At 41.7% G+C, this 25,627-nt stretch overlaps 1 protein-coding gene across 8 annotated transcripts in view; it reads left to right on the top strand.

The window, feature by feature from the left end:
* Positions 1 to 9,839: 9,839 nt before the first annotated feature.
* LOC109410157 (guanylate cyclase soluble subunit beta-1) overlaps positions 9,840 to 25,627 on the top strand; it is a 404,273-nt gene continuing 388,485 nt past the window's right edge. For 2 of the 8 annotated variants that reach the window (XM_062844944.1, XM_062844943.1), the window contains exon 1: positions 9,843 to 10,614. The gene's annotated coding sequence lies outside the window, so the exon portion shown is untranslated. The other 6 variants (XM_062844940.1, XM_062844939.1, XM_029854717.2 and 3 more) reach the window with 6 other exon arrangements.

The following is a 25,627-nucleotide window of genomic DNA, read 5'->3' on the forward strand; positions in this document are numbered from 1 at the left end:
TCGAATTTCGTCGAATACTCTTCAACAAATTTGTTAGAAAGTTCTTCTAGAAATTTCTCCAGAAATTCCTCCAAACGTGTCTTCAAAAGATGCAATTCCAGGAGATTTGTTTTATAAATATTCGGAGATTCATTCAAAAAATCCTCTTTGATTTTCCTTCAAAAATTTAGAAATTCTTCCATGCACTTTTTCAAAAATAATTACTTGAATTTCTCTGGAAATACCTGCAAGTATTACTCATTTCATTAGGAATTTTTCGGGTACTTGTTCGGAAACTTTTCTATAAATTCTCAAGAGGTTCTTCTGAATGATCTTTCAGGCATTGCTCTAGGCATTGCTTTGGATTTTTTTTACCTTCCGTCAGGGTTCCTTTCAGAGTTATTCTTCCAAAGGTGTTCTTAACAATTCCTGCAGAAATCACTCCACAATCTGTTCTTTTGCGATTTGCAAGGAATTGTTTAAGGAATTTCTCTATGAATACTTGCAGAGGGTTTTCCAGTTTTACACGAAATTATTTCCAAGATGTCTTCCAAAAATTCATTTTTTATTTCTTCAGTGGTTCTCTAAAAAAAAAATCCTCCAGAATTTTTGTAATTGATTTTGCAGAACTTCTTTCAGAAAATTTTCAAGGCAGAAGATTAGGGACTTTATTGCACAAATCCCTTCAAATATTGTATAAAATTTTGTTCTGAGAATTTCTTCTCTCCAGGAGTTCTTCCATGGATTCCTTCAGAAAGTTCTCCAGGGATCCCTCAGATTTTTATTGAGGGAATAAAAGAAAAATTCCACCAGTACCTTAGTTTGCGATTTGCACATATTTTTAATATTCCTTCAGGAATTTCTCTACAGTTTTTCCAGATGTCCCTCCAGGCGTTTCCCAAGCATGTTTACTTTCATGATTTTTTTTTTTGAGAATAAAGCCGATATTTCAAAGTGTTTTTTTTTTTAATATTCTCGTAGATACATATTATCCAAGGCATTCATCCAGTAATTCCACCAGAGATAACTTCAGAAATTGCTTAAGGATTTTTGTTTGGGAATTCCTACATAAAATTCAAGAATTTCTTCTAGGAGTTGCCAAAGTTATCTCCAGAAGTTTTTAAGGGATTTCTCAAGACGATACTCCAAGCATTTCCTGGAGATTTCTTTAAGGAATTCTTTAGTAATGTTCAGGAAAGTTTTGGAAGAATTTCGGAAAACTTTCTGGAGGAGCATCTAAACACCAGTAATTTCACAAAAAAATTGCATAATTTTTGCAGAAATAACTGAAGGAATTTCACAAAAAAAAATCTCCAACGAACGCTGAGCAGAATTTCCGAAGCAATCCCTGTATAATTTGAAAAGATGTTTTTATGAGAATATCTAAAAAACAACAAGTAAAAAGTTTTTAAGAAATCCCTTGTCAAATTTTCGGAAGAAATCTCTAGCATTTTGAGGAAGTCTCTGGAGAAAAACAAATCTCAAAGAAATTTCAGAAGGAATCCCAACAGGAGTTTCTTAAAGAAACCCTGAAGAAATTTCTAAATAAAACTTCAATAGAATCCATTTAGAAATTCTAGGAAGCAGTTTTGAATGAATCTATGGGGGAATATTAGAAGAAATACCAGGAAAATTTCTGAAGGAATCCTAGGAAGACATTCTTTAGAACTACATGGAGAAAATGTTCGGGAAAACCGTGGTGAAATTCGTAGACAAAAATATTGAGGGATTTAAAAGAAAATTCCTAGGGAAATCCTTTATTGAAATTATTCGAAAAATTTATAGAAGTATTCTTGGAAAAATTGGTGAATGAAATTCTCAAAAATCCTGAATATTTCGATAAACAAATAGATAAGCTTCAGCATAGATCCTAGAGATCTTTCCAAAGTTTCCAGATAAATTCGTACCGTGGGTACAGATTCATTGATCACTTAGTGGTATTTTTTACCTCCAAAATTCAATAAAAAATAAAATAAACAAAAATCATGTCATTTTTGCGTCAAAATTGAATATTTCTCTAGAGCACTTTTACCGGTGCGCGACTAAACTAAATTACATAGCGCAGTATCGTAGCTCTATACCTTATCGGGGGCTACTAACCGGGCTAGTAAAATAGCAGCGAGGCTTTCGGGAAACATCGAGCGCACAAATTTAGGCGCCCGATAGTTGCGCGGATAACGATTGCTATTTCATAGATATAATGTCAAAAGTGCTGTATTGTTTTTATTTGTTTGTTTCGAACAAAACGCACAAGTGGTAAGCAACAAATTTTGTAAACACTTGCAGTTAGAGAAAATCTACTGCGAATATCACAAACGAAAATGTCCAGGAGTACCAGCCGCAGTGTTCGGGTGAGTGAAGTGCTGGAAAAAACAAAAGAAAATATCACTCAAAAACGGAAGGAACAGCCTCTACGAAGGAAGCACGACACCACCATAGAGGAGGAGGAGTGGAAGCTCTCCGCCGAAGCAGGGCTGAGTACGACCACCGAAAGTGCCACTGGAGGACAAGCCAGAAGAAATGAGTGTCACTGTTGTGGGATGTCTCCCGGGGCGTGAGCGAGAAACGGAAAATCTCGCTCTGCACGTCGAGGGGATTTCGGCGAATAATGGTTCGGGAACTGTGTAGATCACTGGTCCACCCGGAACAGGTTAAACGGCCATCCTGACTAAAATTCCTCCTGGGAGTCCTCCAGGAATTCCTCCAGGGATTCCTACGGAGTTTCTTCCAGGAATTAGTCCTGAAATTCCTACGGGAATTCCTCTGGGGATTCCTCCAAAAATTCCTCCAATAATTCCTCCGGGAATTCCTCCAGAAATTCCTCCAGGAATTCTTCCGGGAATTCCTCCAGAAACTCATCCAAGGATTCCTCTAGGAATTCCCCCGGGAATTCCTCCGGGAGCTCCTCCAGGAATTTCTCCGGGGACTCATTCAGGAATTCCTCCGGGGAACCCTACAGCATTTTCTCCTTGGATTCCTCAATAAACTCTTCAAAGATTTCCTCCAGGAATTTCTTCGGGAATTTCTTCAGGCATTCCTCCGGAGGTTTAATCTAGAAATCGGTCCGGGTATTTCTCTTGGAATTCCTCCAGGAATTCTTCCAGAGAGTCCTGTAGCTATTGCTCCTGTGATTCCATAAGGAACTCCTCCGAGAATTTCTTCAGAAATTCCTTTTGGAATATTTCTAGAGTTCTTTTACGATTCTTCCTTTAATTTCTTCTAGCATTCCTGCAAGAGTTCATACAGGAATTCCTCCGGAAATTTCTCCAGGAATTCTTCCGGTTATTCTTACAGGGATTATTGCAGAAAATCCTCCAGGATTGCTCAAGGATTTACCTGGGGATTGATCCGGAAGTTCCTCCGGGAATTTCATATAAAATTTCTGTGGAGATTCCTCCTAGAATTCCTTCGAAGATTCCCCTAGAAATTCATTCAGAAATTCCTCAGGTAAAATCCCGAGGAATTCCCGTGGGAATTTCCGTGAGAAATCCCTGGAGAAATACCTGGAACAATCCTCGGGGAATCGCCGGAAGGAATCCCCGGAGGAATTCCTGGAAAAAAAACCCACGGAGGAATTTGCTGAACGAACATCCGAATAAATTTCTGAATGAACCCCCGGAGGAATTCCTGGAGAAACTCCTAATGGAATTCCTGGAGAAATTCTTGGAAAAATTCCCGGAGGAATCCTCGGAGGAATTCCTGGAGGAATTCCTAGAGGAATCCTCAGGAAAATTCCTGGAGGAATCCTCGGAGGAATTCCCAGAGAATTTCCCGCAGGAATTACTCGGAGAAATTTCCGGAGGAATCCTCGGAGGAATTTTCTGAAGAATCCTCGGGGGAATTCCCGGAGGAATCCTCGGAGAAATTCCTGGAGGAATCCTAGGAAGAATTCCCGGAGGAATTCCTGGAGGAATTCCCGGAGAAATTACTCGGAGGAATTCCCGGAAGAATTCCTGAAGGAATTCCCGGAGGTATTCCTGGAGGAATTCCCGGAGGTATTCCTGGAGGAATTCCCGGAGGAATTCCTGGGGGAATCTCTGGAGGAATTCCTGGAGGAATCCCCGGAGGAATTCCCGGAGGAATACTTGAAGTAATTCCCGGAGGAATTCTTGGGGGAATCCCGGAGAAATTCCTGGGGGAATCTCCGGAGGAATTCCTGGAAGGATCCTGGGAGGAATTCCTTTAGGAATCATCGGAAGAATTCCTGAAGTAATCCCCGGAAGAATTTCGTGAGGAATCCCCTGAGGAACTCTTGGAAGAATCCACGGAGAAATTCAAGGAGGAATCCCGAAAGGAATAAGAAATCCCAGTAGAAATTTTAGGTAAAATCCCGGAAAAGATGCCTGGGGAAAACTGAAATTCCTGGGGAAATCCTATTACGTATTGCTCGAGGATACTCAGTAAAATTTCATGCCAGAATCTCAAGGGAATTCCTGGGGAATCCCAGAAGAAATTCTTCCAAAATAGGTTTCCAAATATTTTGTTTATACCGCAACAGTATTTGGCAACGATCGGTACGCAATCCGGTAACTAAATATAGTAGCGACCGGTGTGGAAATGAGTAACTAAACTAAAATGACAACTCTGTGGGCAATCATTTTACTCGCCCAGATAGTAGCCCCCGGTAAACTTGCTCTTAGAGCATAGGTATTAGGAATATAGGTATTAAGCATACCTTTTCCGAGGTATACGAGCAGTTTTTATAAAAAAACCGATGAATTTCGACACTTTCAGAGTTTATCACTGCATGAGTAGCTTCTTGTGGAATTCGGTCATTTTCTGGCAGTTATGAGAAGACAACTCTATCGTTGCAATATAATACATTTGATTTTCAGATTAAGCTCTTGAAAATCACTTTTTATCTCAGAAAACAAATAGGATCATGCTACAAAAATGAATTTCGTGCCGAAATATATGTTTTGAGCAAGATATTCGACTTTAAACATCAAAGTGATCCGTTACTGTGTGTGACCCATTACCGTGTAGGGACGGTATATAACATTTCTTTAAGAATTCGTAGGGGCATTATTGAAAATGAGGAAATGCCTGATAAATTTTTGGGTTAATACATGGAGGAATACATGGAAGAAATCTTGCAGGAATCTCTGAAGGAGTTCCTACCTGAATCACTGAAAGCAATAGTAATAATACAAAAGTTTCATGAGGTATTTCTGGATGAATTTTTCAAGAAATTTTTGAACAAGAATTTTTTTAACAACATTCAACACTCAACTGAAAATTCCTTCAAAGGTAACCCTTGAGCAAATCTCTGGGGGACTTTCATAAAAATACCTAAAGAAATCCCTGGAAAAAATCTTATGTTCTTTTTTTTTCAAACCAATCCCTAGATTATTTTCTGAAGCAATTCCTAGTGGAGTTTTAGAAGAAGCCCATAGAAACTTACCTAAAAGAATTCTCGGAGAAAGTTTTGCAGAAATTTATGGACAAATCTTATGGGGAATTTTTGAAGGGATTCCTAGGGAAATTTCTAAAAGTATCTCTGGATAAATTTCTGAAGGAATCTTTGTACGAATTTCTGAAGGAGTCTGGGGAAGATTTTCTAAAGAAACTACTTTTTCTACATATATGAGGCCATACAAATTTGTACACGGTTTCTTCTTGTGGTGGAGAAATTTCTATCATGTATGGAGGCACAAAGGGGGTGGAAGCTCAGGTAAAATATTATCTCCTGGTGCCCATTAAAAACACCACCCCCGGCGAAGACTGGCGCTTGAGCCTAGCTATTTAGCACTGTAGTTGGAGGAAATGCCAATGCAGAGCCCGTAGCTTCCGGGAAGGTAAGCCCAGCTCCTTGGGTTAGTGGGTTGGTGTCAGGCCCTGCGAGCCAGCCGTAAAAAACTAGCACCGGAAAATCAACAAGAGAAGAATTTATTTATTTATTTATTTATTGTATGACATCAACAGACAACACAGTATGTATATATAACTTAACCTAACTTATTTCCCTATCGTTGTTACAATAAAAGTAAAATAATAAAATTACAAACAAAAACACGCACACAAAAAAAAACACAATGCGAACCGATACCAATGGCGACGACCACAGCGACGAAAATGTACATGCAATTGGAAGCTCGGTACACACCAAAAATCGATTGAGGGTTTCAGCAAAATTTTGCTGAATTTTGCCGAGCTGAAGGTTTCAGTAAACATTTTGCTGAAATTCAGCAAAATTTTGCTGATTTGTTCAGTAAACTCTGCTGATCACCAGTAACGTTTTGCTAAAATTCAGCAAACTTTGCCGAAAGTTCAGCAAAAAATTTTGCTGAACCCTTCAGCTCGGCAAAATTCAGCAAAATATTGCTGAAAGCGTTTGGTGTGTACGTGGAACTGCAGATCTCTCAACTTCATCGGGAGCACCCGCATACTCGCCGATATACTGAAGGACCGCGGGTTCGGTATCGTAGCGCTGCAGGAGGCATGTTGGACGGGATCTATGGTACGAACGTTTAGAGGTTATCATAATATCTACCAGAGTTGCGGCAACACACGTGAGCTGGGAACAGCTTTTATAGTGATGGGCGACATGCAGAGGCGCGTGATCGGTTGGTGGCCGATCGACGAAAAAATGTGCAGGTTGAGGATCAAGGGCCGATTCTTCAACATTAGCATAATAAACGTGCACAGCCCTCACTCCGGAAGCACTGATGATGATAAAGACGAATTTTACGCGCAGCTCGAACGCGAGTACGATGTCAAGATCATTATAGGGGATCTAAACGCTCAGTTAGGCCAGGAGGAGGAATTCAGACCGACGATTGGAAAGTTCTGACGAACGAAAATGGTCTACGCCTCATCGATTTCGCCGCCTCCAAGAACATGGCCATTCGTAGCACCTTCTTCCAGCACAGCCTCCCGTATCGTTACACCTGGAGATCACCACAACAAACGGAATCGCAAATCGACCACGTTCTGATTGATGGACGACACTTCTCCGACATTATCGGCGTCAGGACCTATCGTGGCGCTAATATCGACTCTGATCACTACCTGGTGATGGTTAAACTGCGCCCAAAACTCTCCGTTATTAACAATGTACAGTACCGGCGGCCGCCCCGGTACGGTCTAGAGCGACTGAAGCAACCGGATGTCGCCACTGCATACGCGCAGAATCTCGAGGCAGCGTTGCCGAACGAGGGTGTGCTCGATGTGGGCACCCTAGAGGACTGCTGGAGTACAGTCAAAGCAGCCATCAACAACGCAGCCGAGAGCACTATCGGGTACGTAGAACGGAGTCGACGAAACGATTGGTTCGACGAGGAGTGCATAGCGGTTCTGGAGGAGAAGGATGCAGCGCGGGCGGTAATGCTGCAGCATGGAACCCGACAGAATGTGGAGCGATACAGACAGAAGCGGAAACAGCAGACCCGTCTCTTCTGGGAGAAAAAACGCCGCCTGGAAGAAGCGGAGTGCGAGGAAATGGAACTGGGAGGAAATGGGAGCCTCCTGACGGACAAACGTGAGGTGATCGAAAGGTGGAAGCAGCACTTCGAGGAGCACCTGAATGGCGAAGAGAATGTAGACACGGAGGACCAAGGCAGCGGAGGAAATGACTATGTTGGTGCAGCAGAGGACGGGAACGAACCAACTTCCACGCTGAGGGAAGTTAAGGATGCCATCCACCAGCTCAAAAACAACAGAGCGGCTGGTAAGGACGGTATCGCAGCAGAACTCATCAAGATGGGCCCGGAAAAGTTGGCCACCTGTCTGCACAAGTTAGTAGTCAAGATCTGGGAAACTGAACAGCTATCGGAGGAGTGGAAGAAAGGGATAATTTGTTCCATCCACAAAAAAGGCGACAAATTAATGTGTGAGAACTTTCGAGCGATCACCATTTTGAATGCCGCCTACAAAGTGCTATCCCAGATCATCTTCCGTCGTCTTTCACCTAAAGTAAATGAGTTCGTGGAAAGTTACTAAGCCGGTTTCATCGACGGCCGGTCGACAACGGTCCAGATCTTTACCGTACGGCAAATCCTCCAGAAATGCCGTGAATACCAGGTCCCAACGCATCACCTGTTCATCGATTTTAAAGCGGTATACGACAGTATCGACCGCGCGGAGTTATGGAGAATCATGGACGAAAACGGCTTCCTGGGAAGCTGACTAGACTGATAAAAGCAATGATGGACGGTGTGCAAAACTGCTTAAGGGTTTCGGGTGAACTATCCAGTTCATTCGAATCTCGCCGGGGACTGCGACAAGGTAATGGACTTTCCTGCCAACTATACAACATCGCCCTGGAAGGATTTATGCTACGAGCCGGGCTCAACAGCCGGGGTACAATCTTCACGAAATCCGGCCAATTTGTCTGTTTTGCGGATGACATGGATATTATTGCTAGAACATTTGGAACGGTGGCAGAACTGTACACCCGCCTGAAACGTGAAGCAGCAAAGGTCGGACTGGTGGTGAATGCGCCTAAGACAAAGTACATGCTGGTAGGTGGGACTGAGCGAGACAGGACAGCCCTTGGCAGCAATGTTACGTTAGACGGGGATACTTTCGAGGTGGTAGAAGAATTCGTCTACCTCGGTTCCTTGCTAACGGCTGACAATAACGTGAGCCGTGAATTACGAAGGCGCATCATCAGTGGAAGTCGTGCCTAGTATGGGCTCCAGAAGAAACTGCGGTCAAAAAAGATTCACCCCCGCACCAAATGTATCATGTACAAGACGTTAATAAGACCGGTGGTTCTCTACGAACACGAGACATGGACCATGCTCGAGGAGGACCTACAAGCACTCGGAGTTTTCGAGCGACGCGTGCTAAGAACGATCTTCGGCGGTGTGCAGGAGAACGGTGTGTGGCGGAGAAGGATGAACCACGAGCTCGCTGCACTTTACGGCGAACCCAGCATCCAGAAGGTGGCCAAAGCCGGAAGGATACGGTGGGCAGGGCATGTTGCAAGAATGCCGGACAACAACCCTGCAAAGTTGGTGTTTGCTAACCATCTGGTTGGTACAAGAAGGCGTGGAGCGCAGAGAGCACGATAGGCGGACCAGGTGGAGCGTGATCTGGCGAGTGTTGGGCGCGACCGAGGTTGGAGTGCTGCAGCTGCAAATCGAGTATTATGGCAGCAAATTATTGATTCAGTATTATCATGAATTTGATGTTAACTAAATAAATGAATGAAGGAAAGGGATGGGCCAGGGATTGAACCCAGGACTTTCTGCTTATGAATTAGAAGCGGTAGCCACTAGACCACCAAGCCCTGAAGCCCGTCCACAAAAAAGCAAACAAACTTGAATTGTAAATTTATTATTATTAAACATTTTAAAATTTGGAAATAACACCCAACTCAATTAAATTTTAGATTCATCACTCTGATTCCTCTGTTCCTATGATCTATTACATCATATAAATGTTTCAATGAATACTAGTACTTGACCATTTTTTCCCAGAAGATTTCTAGAGGTACTAGAGGAAAAGCTCAATTCCTGGATAATAGCAAATACTTGGACCAAATCATCCCTGGTCCCTGGTGTCCGATGTATCAACTAGCTTTTCCTTCTCGTTTATCCATCTCGGATAAATACTGTAACGCCAGACAACCATTTTCCATCGATTTCCTTCTTCCCAACACGCAAACCTTCTGCAATTATTTTCTCTTGCTCGATTATCCCGCACTCTCACACGAACGCAAGGACTCCTTTTCCCATTTTCTTCTCGCTCTCCGTGCCACGCATCAGGACATCAGGAGACAGCTTCCGCGCGTCCTCGTGAGAGTGAGAACATCCCCCATTAGGCCATTTAGCACCATCCAGCAGAGCAGAGCCCACAAACAACAAACGATAACAGGTTTCCTCCCGCAGCAGCAAACTGAACCAACTGGATTGGCAGCAAACGAACGAACGAAGCCTCAGTCTCGGTCGGGATCTCTGAAGTAGCGGAAGCAAAATCGCGAAACAGACGCCACGTCGCTCGGTCGCTCGGTCAGTTAGTCAGTCAGTCAGTCAGTAGTGCCACACTGTGGCAGTGCCTGTGTGTGCAGTTTTCCACCCACCGCGCATCCCACTGCTGGCTGCCACGAACGAGCAGCCAGTTCCGTGGAAAACCCAGTTGCACCGAATTGGACCATTGATTGAGTGGCGCACAGTGCAGAAATAAAGGAATTTCTTGTCGGGGACTCGGCGAGTCGGGTCGACTGGGTGTGGTGGGAATTTTCCCACCCCCTCCCCAAAAGCGGTTGGTGTCGGTTCTTGGTTGGTTCGGGTAGTGTGCGATCTCGAACCCTTTCCCATCTGATGGAAACAGGAGGAGGCTAGAGCGATTGTGGTTCGTCGTTAGCCTAGCCTGGGCACGACCAACGGGATTGTCCCCCGGCCGCCGCAGCCACCGCGCCGGAAGGATGTGTGGTGTAGCGAGCGTGAAAGCCCGTCACCGTGTTCACCTTTTTTCCTCGTTGGGTGGATGATAATGGATAGTTGACTGGGAAAAATATATATCGGCGGAAGTTGGTTATATCTGGCACGGAAGAAGAGTAGTGGACATCCCGCCACAAGAGCGGTGCAGTGACAAAAGCACGGTTGTGTTGGGATAGATTCCAGCAGTTGAAGGTGAAGAAAATAGGAGTTCTGGAAGACGGGTTACACAGTGCATTTTCTCGATTCGGTTGGTGAAATATTAAGTGGAAAGAATATATACTTGTATCAAAAAATGGTATAGTTTTTAACCCTGCAGTAGTCGCGCTGTTGAATTCTGAACACGCTGGGAAAAGTTCACTTGACGTCAACAGCACCAGCGTGGTGTTGCTGGTGCTTAAATGTAGGAAAACTCCGTAGTGTCAGGAAAACCTTATTTTATTAGCGAAAATTATACTCAATAACCTTCTGACGATTATTAAAATGTTCTCTACCTACCATAAGTATATACCAATAACCGGATGATCCAATAAGGTTTTGTTATCGTTATTGAAAGGAACTGTTGGATGTTTTGAACTTCTATTGGAATGGGTGAAAAAAATTACAATATAGGTCTTATACCGACTTTTCGAACCCCTTTCGAAGCAGAAAAACCTTTTTGATTGAGAATAAGAAGTTTTTGTACCCTTAAATTCTGCCCACTTATGCTCTGACACTGAAGAAGATTGCAGCTGGTGGTCGAAATACACATATCTGTCAAACATCATAAAGTGGTATTAAACGGTACAAAAAAAAACTCATAACACTCAATCGAATTAATTTGGTTTTATGATATAGAAGCAAAAATTAAATTCTTCATTAGCCCTATGAGTCGTAGAGATTTCTGAGAATTTCCCGTTAAAAATTCAAGAGAATTTCACAGGGAACATTTTTTGTTTTAAACTCTATGAATTTCCTTCAAAAGTTCTACACGCTTTCTATAAATTTTCCTCGTGTCTTTTTTCGGAGATGTCCACCAATACCTTCGATGGTTCCCGCAGAAATTTCTACGGGGATTCTTCCAGGAGTTGCCTCAGAAACTCCAGAAATTTTCTCGTGGTTTTCACCAAGAACACCTTTGGGAATTTCGTCGTGGATTACTGCAGGATTTTTTTTTTGATTCTTCGGATTCCTTTACAAATTCCTGTAGCAATTATTCCGAGTATTTTATTCGGGAATGGCTTCAGCGATGCCTCTAGGAATTTCTTCACGAATGCTTCATGGGATTTTCAGAGGATACCATCAGGGTCCCATACTTTGCGGATTCCATAAGGAATTTCGTCGAAAATACCCCTAAGAATTTCCTTCAAGGACTCCTCTAGTAATTCCTTCCAGAATACCTTCAAGAGATCTTTCAAAAATCCGCCAGCAATAAGTTCGGGGATACCTTCATTGATTTCTCCATAAACGTCATTCCTTCAAGGATTCATCCAGGAATTCATGCGGAGATTTCTTCAACATTCTTAAGAGGATCCTTCTAGAAACTCCTTCCAGGAATTCCTTCTGGAATTTCTTCAGCGATTTTCCAGGACTTTCTTCTGGCATTCCTCCGGAAATTCTTCTGTTGATTTCTCTAGGAAATCCTTTGTGCATTTGTCCTCTAGGAATGCATTTTGAAGTGTCTTGAATAAATGTCTTTGGGGATTCCTCCAGAAACTTGGTAGACAATTCCTACAAGAGCTTCTTTGATAATTCCTCCAGGAATTCCTTCGGGTATTCCTCTAGGAATTCTTTCGAGTCTTTCTACGGGAAAAGTTTTGAGATTATCTCCATGAATTCCTTTGTGGATTAGTATTCCGGAATACTATCTTGAAGATTTTCCTGAGGAATTTCTCGACAGAATTTCTGGAGGCACTCTCGAGAAATTTTTGGAGGAATTCACGGTGGAATTTCCGGATAAATTTCTGGAGGAATGCACTGATGTTTTATTGGAATTTTTACCATCGGAATTTCTGGAAAAATTTCCGAAGTAATTTCTTGAAGATTTCTCGGAGTAATTTGTGGAGTAATTTCCAGAGGAATTTATTGAGGCATCCTACAAACGTTTTCTGGAAGAATTTCCAGTGAAATTTCGAAGATCTTCTGGAAGAATTCCTGGATAAATTTCTGGAAGGATTGCCGGCAGAATTTTTGGAGGATTTCCAGGAGGAATTTCTAAAATATTCGGATAAAGAAGACTGGGCAAAAGTGTATGTAGGTGTACGCTTTAGATTAACTGCGAGCAAGCGGGAGCTGTGCGAATGCACACGCACTTTGCACTTTGACGATACGCGACGACTGACAACGACGCGGGTGGCTATGGTTTTCCACACATCCACCCTCCTCTCAGGAATATTTTTTTTTTCTGAAAAAAAAATGTTAATTTCATTTTACAATATGAAAGTGTCCCAATAACTTCATGACAGGATAGATGTATCATGAAAGGTTTTGGACTTCCGGGAGCCTAATTTTCTTCTACAGATTCCATTATAGTCTTAAATGTTCTCGCTAAATAAATAACACTGGATGAGAATGCATAAAATAAAACCTGCCTCTCACTGCTTCTAACTTATTATTCCTTCATTACGTACGCTAGACGGCTATTCAGGGCTTCAGAAACCTGGATGTTCAGGATGTTCTGTTGTTCTTGACCCGCTATGGTAATTTAACCATTGTGGTACGCTTATGCGTTATTACAGTGTCCTTTTCAGGACGCTGTGTGAACCCGTTATGGGACGCTTATGCGTGTACACTCAAACCTCCATTTAGGTAGGATTTATTTAGGTAAAATCTATTTAGGTCCCTCCATTTAGGTAACGTTACCTAAATAGAATTTAGTTATGTTCAGATCAGTTGGAGTACTTAAGATTAGGTATAAGGTTGGTTTACGGGAAAGAAGTAGCGTGAGGATATGGGGGGAGGGGAGGGGGATGCAATGTTGAGATATGCCCCCTAAACACCCCTCCCCCTTCCTAGCAGTGTTGAAAAGTGTCAGTATCCAGCGTCATTTACAGCTGACATTGAGATAAGCAACCATCCTCCCATCATTCAATTGATATCAGCTCCAGCATTGATGACGTCAAACCTGACATCAACCTATCATTCACCTGTTTTTATTTTGGCCACCAAACCCAACATAGACCCAACAGTTGTTCGATGTTGGTCCAACAATGGCCCAACATACGATAAAAATTGACCCGACATTCTATTTTTTTCAGTCTGGCGGAATTTTGCAGGGTTTTTCGTGTTTCGTGCCCAGCTAGCCATTTGAATGAAAATTCTGATCTAAGACCCTCCAAAACCCCCGAAAACGCCCCTGAAACCCATCCCCCCTGAAACTCTTTGAAAGGCATCTGAAACTCCGCATGACCTCCTTTAAATCTCCTAGAAACTCTCCTTTCTTAAACTTCTTGGCAACCTTGTATTCCATTTAGGTAAAAAACTGAATCTATTTAGGTAATGAATCCATTTAGGTAAAAATTCTATTTAGGCAGTCCTGACTCATTACCTAAATGGAGGTTTTGGTGTATACCGATCCTATTCCTTTACCTGTCCTTTTCCCTGTCCTATCCTTTTTACCTTCCCTTCTCCCTCAGGTAAATGATGAATAGGATCGTGTTCATGATGATGGAACAAATTTCCCAAATGAAGGAGAACGTGCCTCTGGAGCCAACCTACTGATGATGGTACGCTATACAGCTAGGAAAACAGCACAAGAAATAATATAACAAACTAGTTACGGCATTCTCATTATTAAACCTGTTTCATATCTGAAACATTTGTTTGTTTACACAATTTACATTGTTTTTGTTTTCAATTAGGCTTAACATTATTAACAATATAAGATAACGTACAATACGCACAACACAAAAAAATACCTTTCACAAAATAAGTTATCTTTATCGAAAAAGATTCCTGAAATTCTCTTTGCTTCACATTTCGCAGTGAGAGCCACTCAGCAACGAATGGTTGACGCTCTTTTTTTTTTGTGTGTATATTATCCTCGTCAATAACATACTATACACTGAAAGGCGGCATGCGGTTAAAATTACTATTCTGAGAGTCAATTTAAATACACAACGCCACTAAATTTGTGCAGACTGCATTTCGTTTCAATTCAACTGATTAATGTTTTCAATTTTACCATGGACCCGATTTATAATTAAAAAAAAGTTTCTGTTGGCAACCGGATTCGTACCAAGAACCTTAAGATCACCAGGCTTGCACGCTACAACTCGGCTATCGAACCGATTGATATGAGAGGAAACAAAATGCACACAAGAAGCGTTTAATGTTTGATGATCACGTTTTTCCCTGGTAAATTTAAAAACATTTGTGTGCTGGTCATTACCGCAAGCCGTCTTCCAGTGTAGGAAAACGAGTGAACGACACAGAAACCACCAAAATCGTTTGATTCCCATTAGCATCGCGAGGTATCTATCGGTAACGGTATTCGTGAGTAAATGCACATTGATCCTTTGATATTTCCGAATACGATAAAGCTCTAAAATTAATACATTTTGTGCGAAAATTCGGGGCTTATTATGAAAAACAGCCTCATCGATAACTCACTCTATCGCTATTTACACTCAGAAATAAAAGAACCCAGACAACCAATTCACACGTAAAACGAAGTTTACGGCCATCTCATACGTGCAACTAAGCGTAAAAGTTTCATCGCATAAAACGCTGCGAATTTGCCGTATACATGCAAAAGCGGAGGCGATATGCGTGCATTGACGGAAGAAAGATAGCGCTATGTGAGTTGAAACGATATCTTTTGCTTTATCGATGATAGTACACATTGCGACGTAATCAATCATATTATGCGAGTTACTTTATTGTCGCGATTATCTTTTATTAGAGTCCTGCGGCGGTCGTACGCTCGCAAGGCATACCGCCGCATGACAGTCGCAAGGCAAAACAAAAGATAAAGTGTTCCCGCCAAAAACAAAAGCACGTGGGTTTCGCGAAGTGACAGATGTATTTGACTGTATTTGTGACGAACGGCAAGAGTGGCTCAGTGGAATGAGTGTTCTTGCTGTCAAACCCCATATAATGGAATACAGGTCGGACTCGATTATCCGGAGACTCGATTATCCGGGGTTCGATTATCCGGAATTTTAGACTCGAATATCCGGAGAATTTTTATAGATTTATTTTTATATTGTAATGCATAAATTTGAAATTATTTAGTATTTGTATTATAATAGGGTCCGGAACTATGGCAGGGGGACCTATTTTGGGCACTTGCTGCTATAACTCAGTTAATTTTGAATCGATTGACTTCAATTAATTCGATACTGTACGTACCTGATCGTGTTCCAAAAATGAAGTCAATCGGTTCAAAATTAACTGAGTTATAGCAGCAAGTGCCCAAAATAGGTCCCCCTGCCCGATTTCTAGGCCGATTATGTTTAACACTAAAGTGTTTTACACTAGACATTACCATTTCACAATCAATCTTAACAGCAGTTGATATATTTTGACATCATATACAAATTACGTAACAAACAAATCTCGCGTTATATTTAAAAAGGGCCAAACTATTTTAAATTTTGTTTCAGCGAAAAATGAATGAAAAATTTGATGCAATGAATGATATACGGCATCCTTTGAAAACAGACGCAAATCAAGGCATTTTTCATAGAACGCATTGGCTGGATTCCTTCGGATATTACTTCTGGGAATCCTCCAGAATTTTCCCTTGAAAATTCTGGAGGATTCCCAGAAGTAATATCCGAAGGAATCCATCCAATGCGTTCTTTGAAAAATGCCCTGATTTGCAAATGCTCCAGAGATACTGCCAATATGATCATCAGAAGTATTTCCTACTTTTAATCATAGGCTATTCTTTATAGTTTTGATATTCAGGAATTAGATGGCGTTAAAACTGCTAATATTTTCCCTTCCTTAAATCAATGGCTGTTCTTTAGAGTTATACTTAGACGGCGGACATTGGCATGGCTACTTAAGTTCATCATTCATTTTTCGGCCAAGCGGCATTCGGCGTTCGACCAAATGAACCAGAACCAATGAATTCCTCTTGATATTGCTGGGTATTTCTCCTAGAATTTCGTCTGGGACTCCTTCATTTCTCCTGGGATATCTTCAGAAATTTCTTCTTCAGATTCTTCCCGAGGAGTTTTAACAAAAAATGCTTCAGAAATTATTGTTGGGATTGCATCAGGAATTTCTTCTGGTATAAGGGGATCGACTGTGATTGGTATTACGCTAGCGGGGATTTTCTGCTTCCAATCTCTATGTAATCAGATATCCGTTTATGATCACACAGAGACTGGAAGCCGAAAATCCCCGCTAGCATTTCTACTGGTATTCATTCACGGGTTTTTCCTCCGAAGAATCTCTATGGATTCCTCCTAGGATTTATCGCGGAATTTTATCTTAATAAAGATTTCACCATGGATTTCTTTCCATGGTTTCCTCCAGAATTTTCTATTGATATTCCACCAGAAGTCCTTTAGAGAGGAAGTCCCAAGACTACTGCTGGTATTTCTCCAAGGATTCTTCCGTGAATTTCTTTTCCTTAAATTTCTGCAGAAACTCTTGGATTTCTTCAGAAATTCTTCTAGACATTCCTCAGGACATTTTTAAGGAGTTCTGCAGGAACTCCTACATATAGTCCTTCAGGATATTTTCCATTGATTCCTCTAGGGATTTCTCAAGAATTTTTTAAAGAAATCTTTTATGAATTACAGTGATTTCTGTAGTGATTCAGGAACCTTTTTCAAAACTCTTTCAGTGACTCTTCATGGGATTTCTTCAATAATTTCTCCAGGGGCAAATCTAGGAATTCTTTTAGAGATTTCTACAAGGATCCCTCTACCACTCCCAGTACCACGTGTGTATTATAGACACAGCGCAGAGGCTGTTTCTGGATTAGAATACGTTCAGTTTGTGCAACCTCTGGTTGCAGACGGTGTAGTCATAGTATCTTTTCAAAATAATGCGAAAAGAAAAAGGATCCTGCTCGGGAAGTAAGAGCCTAACTTGTTGATCAGAAATGAGAAATGTTATTTGTAATGGTTATTTATATTCGTCGCTTAATTTTATAATTCATGCAGAATAGACCCGTTACACTTCACTTATCTACTGTTTGTTTTTCATTACATTTTTTTCGTCCATACACACTGACACAAATATACATAAACCATACTCCTTCCCCTTCACCATCCCTCATCAACTGTATATTTTGTTTGTTTTATAGAATCAGAACCTTTTTTATTTAGCTCAAAATTCAGAAAAAAAACTGTGCCGATTTTGTCAGCCCAAAATACTATCAGGGGTCCACTGTATACAATATTCTGAGAAAACGTCCATAAATTACGTTACGTTTTGAGAGGAGAGGGAGAATTCAACATAGGTGACCAATACAAAAACTTCACACGGTGTCAAAATTTTGATTATTATCGAACTTTCATGTACCTCGGATTTTTCTTCATAGAACGTTAGAATTTCGGCTATATTGTATAAATGGAAAGTTTTAAAATATTCTATCGGGGAAATTTTGATTTAGATGAGTTTTTCGCTATTTCCCATACTAGAATTCAATAAATACGATTTTAGCCCAAAAAAACGTCCCATACAAAATGTATGGAAAATTTTTTGCCGATGAAATATTTTGTAGTTTTCAGATTATGAATATATAGCTCAAATGCTAATCATTTTCGAAGAAAAATCGGAGGTACATGAAAATTCGATAATAATCGACATTTTGACACCGTGTTCAGAAGTCTTATACGAAAAGTATGACTATGGAGGAAGGGATTTTTTTTTTGCATTACGTAATTTATGGACGTTTCCTAATTCAAATTTCAGGCTACGCCACTGCTTCATACACATAGCATAGGGAAAAAATCCGTTTTTATACATTTTTAAATTCCGATTTAATTTTTTCTCGTGATTCGATTATCCGGAGTGAAATAAAAATCAATACTCCGGATAATCGAGTCCGACCTGTAATATACTTTTAAATCTGGTGACGCTGTTATGATTAGTGACTGTCGCGCTAATATCAGAAGCCAGAGGTAGATAACCGCCATATTCTGATTTTTCTTGAGAGGCATAATATATACGACGAGAAAGGCACTATCAACTCTAGGTGGATTAATTTGGGTTTTTTTTAAATTAATCAACAGTGGAAGGTGATGCCTCCCGATTTTAAGGAGCGGTGCTGCAGATGCTTACGGAGCGGTACAGTCAACGGTTAACTCGTTGCTCACAAAGCATAAACTATGGGCTAAAATATAAACGACTCATAAAAAAGTGATCATTTTCCATAACAAAATCGGAAAGTGCCAATAAAGAAGTAGGGGTGGGAGCAATAATAAAGTACAAATTTTCCATAAACAAATAAAAAAGTGCATAAATAAATCAAAATTTCCCATAAATAATTGATTTTTGAGCAAAAAAAAAATGTCGAAAGTTCCACGAATAGTTCAAGAATTGCATCACATAACTAAATTTTTTCCACCAAAAAAGTTTAAATTTTCCATAAATAAATTTGATTTTTCCATAAATAATTTAAAAATTCCCAATTGATAAGCACCAAAAGAGCAATTGAAAATTTGGCAATAAGTACGAAACAATGCGCAATTAACTTGAATGCAATTTTAGCTAAAAGTATTGGCCGAGCCATGCGGCGAAGCCGCATAGAGGATTGAGGAACTGAGGCGGCAGAAGGCCGCCGAAATTTCCGAAATCCGACGCGCCGTAACTGCGTCGATTCGGTTCTAGGCAATCCACAGATCCAAAAATTTGCAAGGTTGAATGCGACCAGAGATGTTATTCCTTTTTTAAGTCCGACGAGCGTTAGCGAGTTCGGACAGCAAGCGATTGTCTGTTAAATTGCACACATAGTTTCAATCTTTCTATCATAGTTCTATAATGTAGTACATATGTTCGAAATGTTTTGTTGGGAAAAATATAGTTTTTTATTGCAATTGTTGATTTATTTGTGGAAATTCTGACATTTTTCATTGCTCGAAAATCAATTATTTATGGGAAGTTTTGATTTATTTATGCGCTTTTTGATTTGTTTATGGAACTTTTATAGTTTATTACTGCTTCCACCCCTATTTATTTATTGGCAATTTTAGAATTATTTATGGAAACTTTTAAATTTATTATGGGACGTTTAATTGGCTGCCATAAACTAAGTGACCGATTAGGTATTCTCGTTTTCTACTCCAAGCATCTGTCTGAGCCCACCGGTACATTATGCATCAAGTAGCTCGCGTGAAGATTCTTCAAGTGAAGATCGGGAAGAGCATGAAAAAAGCAGAACGAGATCCAAGAATTTGGAAGAAACATTGGAGGGATCTCTGATGAAATTTTGTTGAAAAGTTATTGATTCAACTACCGTAAGAAATCTTGGAAAATTCTCGAGCAAATCACTGGGCTCATACTGAAAACATCCTTGGAGGCAATTCAAGAACAATTATTGTAAGAACTGCAGAAGGGATTCGCATTCTTGAGGAAATTCAACAAGAAAACGATAAATGGATTCTCGATCAAAACAAAATCCTCGATGAATTTGCGGGACAACCTTCTGAGAAGTTTGTTGATAGTTTTTCGAACGAACTTCCGGACCTGAAACTCTGGAACAATTCCTGAGGAAACCGTAAAGATGTGAAAGAATTTGCTGGAGGCTTTCCCAGTCTAAATAATTCAAACGATTATTTAAATTGGCATTGCCCGACATTTCGGCGTTATTTATTTGGCCTTTTCCATGGGCAAAGGTGTCCATCATCTACATAACAAAAATCGATCAACAGCTTTACCCTTATAAAAAGGACAAACTAAAAAGACCGAAACGTCGGCCAATGCCAACTTAATCGTTTGAATTCCCTAGACTGAGAAAGCCAGACTATCAACAAACAAAAATGTGGAAGAATTTTTGAAGGTTACAACGGTTTATTCGCGGAAGCAGTTCTCGAATGAATCTTTAGATGTCTCCAACAAGATCAATCGAGAATGACCTAAAATAATTCCCGTGAGGATTTTTTGAATAAATTCGTAGTAAAATTTTCAAACAAAAATCGCTGGAAGAACTAATGTCAAGGAGCTTCTTCAATAATTTTCTGATTCACTGGTCTTAACAACTATTCTACTGAGGCAGTACTGGCTTCTCATAAGCTCATCATTCTTTGAGCACTCGCACAGTAACGCTGAATCGAGTTGAGTAAGCAATACAGCGAAAGCTCGAGCATCGAGTTTTGGGCTACGGAAATCATCCAGCTGCCATTCCTCGCAGTTCTCCGAATCAACAACCTTGATAACCAGCATGAGAATCGAAACGGCACACAGCACTAATAGGTTTTCCTATCCCATTCCCCATTCCCATATATTGCAGCTTAGCACATTTCCCTCGCCTCCGGAGCGGCGACGAACAACACGGAACCAGTAGTAACTAACAACGTTGTCGGTCGTCTCGCCATCAAAGTTGTCGTTGTCACGTAATTAAAGGCGCTCGGACACACGAAGATATATGTCGTCGGTACATCGAATGCCGGTGCCTGCTTTTCCTGGAAATACCTCACCCTCAACCCCGAGCAGGGCGAGCACTCTGCCTTTTAATGATCTACTAATCTTTCTCTTGACGGCGCTTGAACATGGATTTGATTATATTTTTGTTCTACGGGGGAAAAATGGGAGAATTTTGCCGTCTTCATGCTTAATTCCACTCGACACGGACGCACACACACTGGCAGCACATTTTAGGCTATTATTTCCAGGTTTTTTCGCTGGTTTCAAAAATTTATCATCTTCTTAATTCAATCTCATCCATCTCATCGCTACAACAGTGATGTAGTACATCACTCTTCGAGACGTTGCGTTGTTTGCTCAGTCTGGTCCGGTCGCTTCGAGGGAAAGAAGCTTCAAAGCTTCGTGTTCAGCTTGTTATCCCTTTAGCTGTGCATTGGAAACCAGCAGTAAAAGTGGATTAGATATTTTCCTAACAACATGAAAGACTGCCTCGTCCTAGTTCTTCACTGTGTGTATATGTAGATACATACGTAGGAAGAACTTTAAATTTGTCAGTTTTAAAGCAAAAATCCCTCGAGAAATTGTGGGCTTCGTGGCCGTGCGGCTAGAGGCGTCAGTCATCTAGCCGTTTCGTAAGCCTCGGAGTGTGGGTTCGATTCCCGCTCCAGTCGGGGAAAACTTTTCGTCAAACGGAAAATTCTCCACTGGGCCATTGGGTGTTATGTGTGTTGTCCGTTGTCATATGTTAGTGCTTGTTCAGTCTGTACAACCTCTGGTTGAAGACGGTGTAGTGTCTTTTTTTAGAAATTATCACAACTGCAAAAAAGGCTCTTCTTATTCTTCTTCTTTTACTTCTCATTTTCTTCTGCTTCTTTTACTTCTCATTTTCTTCTGCTTCTTTTACTTCTCATTTTCTTCTTCTTCTTCTTCTTCTTCTTTTTCTTCTTCTTTTCTTCTTCTTTTTCTTTTTCTTTTTCTTCTTCTCCTTTTTTTCTTTTTCTTATTCTTCTTCTTTTTTATCTCTTTTTTAGTGTATCTTCCCAACTTTTGGACAAAGCCTGCTCGTCACCTTAGTGTTCTGTGAGCACTTCCATTATTTATTGAGAGCTTTCCCTGCCACTGACCGTCTCTCTTGAGAATCAAACTGTACACGAACCGATCGATACATGCAGAATACGATACTCCGGTGCCAGAACCTGTGGCAACCAAACGAAGCTTAACCCCTTTGCATCAGTAACGAGTCGAAAATCTCTTCCATCGAAATTTCCCCCAACGTGCGAAGAACGCACGTAACCACTGATTGAAACATGTGTTCGACACTGCCCATCACCCGAAAGTACAATTTGGCAAGTTCAACCGCTTCTGGCCGCTGGCGCTGGCTGACCGTGATCAAAGGTGCATAATTTAGGCCAAATCCAACGCAACTGCAGTGCAGCGTAGCGTAGTTGCAGAGTCAGTGCCCCTCGAGGAAAGGACCTTTCCGAAACCTAATCCTACGGACGAGTGAACAATTCCGCAGTTTGATGCAGACCCAAGCCGGTGCCAAATCTGCTGGACTGCTCTGCACTGCACCGGTCCAGGTGAAATGATATTGACACGAAAATACGCTTGGTTTTGCTGGGAGGGGGCTCTCCTGAAGCAACAGTTGAGCCGCATACATGCTCGTGTAGCTGAGTATATGTATGGAAAAAGGTAACCCCATTTGGCCCCAGAATGACAAGCGGACAGACAGATGGATCGGGACATTCCATTCACGGAATGACGACTATATGACGTGTGGTCGGCACTTGTAATAGCTGTTCACGAAATTTTTGTACCGTCTACAATTAACTTAGAAAATCTTACGAACTCAGATATACCACAACACTCTGACCGCACGGCCACATGGCTGTTGTCCTCCACTCATGGCTGTGTCCCACTTTTGAAAATTTGAGTTCATTTCATTTTTCGTTTATTTAGTGTTACATCTACATCAAATTTAAGATAAAACTGAATCAACAATATTTCTCCATTATCCACAGTTCGTGACTGCCGCTTTCCATCCTCGGTCAGGCCCAATGCTTGCCAAGCCACACTCCAACTGACCTGGTCCGTCCATTGTGTTCTCTGCACTCCACGTCTTCTTGTATCAACTAGATCAGTCGCGAGCACCAACTTTGCAGAGTTGTTATCCGGCAGTCTTGCAACATGTCTGGTCCACCGTATCCTTCTGGCTTTGGCCATCTGCTGGATGCTGGGTTCGCCTTAAAATGCAGCAAGCTCGTGGTTCATCCTTCTCCGCCACACACCATTCTCCTGTACACCGCAGAAGATCGTCCTTGGCACGCGTCGCTCGAAAACTCCGAGTGCTTGCAGGTCCTCCTCGAGCATGGTCCATGTCTCGTGACCGTTGAGGACCACCGGTCTTATTTAGCGTTTTATGCATGGTGCATTTGGTGCGTGGGTGAATCTTTTTAGACCGCAGTTTCTTCTGGAGCCCGTAGTAGGGCCGACTTCCGCTGATGATGCGCCTTAGAATTTCACGGCTCACGTTGTTGTCAGCCGTCAGTAAGGATCCGAGGTAGACGAATTCCTCCACCATCTCGAAAATAGTACTGTCTATCGTAACATTACTACCCAGATGGATCCGGTCGTGTTCGGCTCCGCCTACCAGCATGTACTTTGTTTTTGAGGCATTCACCATCAGTCCGACTTTTACTGCTACGCGTTTCAGGTGGGCACTGTACATCTCTGCCACCGTTCCAAATGTTCTGGCGGTAATGTCCATGTCGTCCACAAAGCACACAAATTGACCGGATTTGGTGAAAATCGTTCCCCGGCTGTCGCATCACACCTTCCAGAGCGATGTTGAAGAGTAGACATGAGAGTCCGTCACCTTGTCGCAGTCCCCGGCGAGATTCGAATGAACTGAATAGTTCACTCGAAACCCTTACGCGGTTTTGCACACCGTTCATCGTTGCTCTTATCAGTCTGGTAAGCTTCCCAGGAAAGGCATTTTCGTCTATGATTTTCCATAGCTCTGTGCGGTCGACACTGTTGTATGCCGCCTTTGAAGTCGATGAACAGGTGATGCGTTGGGACCTGGTATTCACGGCATTTCTGGAGGATTTGCCGTACGGTAAAGATCTGGTCCGTTGTCGACCGGTTGTCGATAAAGCCGGCTTGATAACTTCCCACGAACTCATTAGTTTTAGGTGACAGACGACGAAAGATGATCTGGGATAGCACTATGTAGACAGCATTTAAAATGGTGATCGCTCTGAAGTTCCCACAATCCAAATGGTCACCTTTTCTTGTGAATGGTGCAGAATACCCCTTCCTTCCACTCCTCCGGTAGCTGTACGGACTACCAACCGGTGCAGGCTGCTCCCCGCTGTACTGACGAAGTCATTTCTCCCGCGGCCTTGATCCTCCATGGCTGTGCTCTCCGCACCATGCAGGTGTTCATCGTAGTGCTGCTTTCATCTTCCGATCACCTCACGTCCATCTATCAAGATGCTCTCGTCCATACCCCTGCACATTTTGGCTCGCAACGCGAAGCCTTTGCGGGATGCGTTGAGCTTCTGGTGTTTCTTGTGAGCGGCACAGCAGTTCCATTTGTTCAAATTCCGCCTCTTCCAGGTGGCGCTTTTTCTCCCGGAAGAGACGGGTCTGGTATTTCCGGGTTCTTCTATTTCGCTCCAAGTTCTGTCGAGTCCCGTGCTGCAGCATGGCCGCCCTCGCTGCGTTCTGCTTTTCCAAAATCTCTCTACACTCATGGTCGAACCAATCTTTTCTTCGGCACTGTTCCACATACAGAACGTTTGTCGCAGCTACGTTGTTGATGGCTGCTTTTACCGTACTCCAGTAGTCCTCTAGACGGGCTTTATTAGGCTCATCCTCGTCCGGCTACGTTGCCTCGAGATTCGACTTGTGAACAAACTAAAGAGCCAACGACTTTATGCAAAAATGAAAAGTTCAATAAACTAAGTAAACTCTTTCCTAGAGGAATTGCTAGAGAAATCCCAAAAGAAATTCCTGAATAAATTCCTGAAGGAATCCCTGGAGAATTACTTGTCAAAATTCCTTGATTATTGCATGGAATAATTTCTGGAGGAATCCCTTGAGGAGTTTCTAGAGGAATCTCTAGAAGAGTTTCTTTAGAAATCCCTGTAGAATCCCAGGAGAAACCCTGGAACACTGGAACAGTCCCCAGAGAAATCACCCAAGAAACATTTGTATGACCAATTAGTCTTTTAGAGGTTTTGAGAACCATCATAAAACCTAATTCCTTTTATGTTGGTATTATGGTGGTTCTAGGATCCTCTTTTAGCCTATTTGACTAAAAAATGTTACTTGGGCATTGGAGGAACTCCTGCCTACAGGAGTCCTAGAGAAATCCCAGAAAGAGAAATTCCTGAATAAATTCCTGAAGGAATCCCTGGAGGAAATCCTGGAGAATTACTCGTCGAAATTCCTTGATTATTGCATGGAATAATTTCTGGAGGAATCCCTTGAGGAGTTTCTAGAGGAATCTCTAGAAGAGTTTCTATAGAAATCCCTGTAGAATCCCAGGAGAAACCCTGGAACACTGGAACAGTCCCCAGAGAAATCATTGGAGGAACTCCTGGAGAAATCCCCGAAGGAGAAATTCCTGGATGAATCTTTGGAGAAATTTCAGGAAGAATCTCTGATGGTATTCTTTATGGAATCGCTGAAGAAATCACAGGAGGAGCTCCTGAGAAAATTTCTCAAGG

The sequence above is a fragment of the Aedes albopictus genome, chromosome 1 (genome assembly GCF_035046485.1).
Source record: "Aedes albopictus strain Foshan chromosome 1, AalbF5, whole genome shotgun sequence".
Lineage (NCBI taxonomy): Eukaryota > Metazoa > Arthropoda > Insecta > Diptera > Culicidae > Aedes > Aedes albopictus.